This window comes from Brassica oleracea, chromosome C3 (assembly GCF_000695525.1).
Source record: "Brassica oleracea var. oleracea cultivar TO1000 chromosome C3, BOL, whole genome shotgun sequence".
NCBI lineage: Eukaryota > Viridiplantae > Streptophyta > Magnoliopsida > Brassicales > Brassicaceae > Brassica > Brassica oleracea.
Genome location: NC_027750.1, coordinates 34,674,801 through 34,675,923, shown reverse-complemented (window position 1 = coordinate 34,675,923; position 1,123 = coordinate 34,674,801).

Here is a 1,123-nt window from a genome sequence, read left to right as displayed (position 1 = left end):
ACCGGGCTCCTACGAAATAGCCAACATGCAAGGCATAAAAATTTCAAGGACCTGGAACGCGATGCATCTCAAAAAATACTATCACTAAACAAACCAACTAGCAATGACCGAACTACGAGACGGCTTGATCTCCAAAAGGAGTACGTAGGCAGTTTGTCGAAAGGCAAATTCAGCTGTCCCCCCTCATTGAAAGGTGGGGGGGAGTGGATACGTATACTCGTATACTCTCAAATTCGAAAACATCCGACCACGCCTTCGATGTTTCCGACATATCTTAACCAAGCAAATTATTTTTTATCTGCAAAACATTTTCGATATTCGGAAAAAAATCAGCCGTTAGGGAGAAGCAGCCTTTGGCATCGCGAGACGTCGCAAGAGATGCCTCGAGAGTTACTTCTACTGAATGACGAAAACAGACACTCCGTCAAAAAAAATGATGAACATTTTAACACATATTTTGCGCAAAAACTCCAAACGACGGCATCTGCCGCCAAGTCCGGTGCTGATCACATCGAACTCTCGAACGTCCTAAACAGACATAGCCATCTCACGAAGATGACTCCCGTACATCCGACACAAGGATAATAGCGCTATAAAAGAAACCCAAAATTTTGGTCCAGCACTTCCGGTTGGCTTAAAAATTGTCTCCGGAGGGATGCTCGATTCATATCTAACAAGTCATGTAAGCTGAAAACCTATCGCGGACTTTAAATCGGTACGAATCAGGTTAAAATCGCGACAGATAAATCGATAGCCGGCTAGTCACCGCATAAACTCTTAAAACCAAAAGTAAACCTAGGACTTGCCCTAAACCCAGCGCACTGGTCTCTAACATCTGAAGGCATGATATCCAAAAGATACCAGATCTCAAAACCATGCCTCTATGTTTATATTCGACATCTTCAGATATCCCGCGAAGTCGATATCTCGAGGAAAAACTCTCGAAACGGATCTCGAACAAAACATTTCACATCAAAGAAGGATATGGGACGACAATTCTTCACCCTTCTTCCACGCCATACGTAAGCTTATGAAAAATGCAAAGAAACTGATCTCGAACAAAACATTTCACATCAAAGAAGGATATGAGACGACAACTCATCACCCTCCTTCCACGCCATAC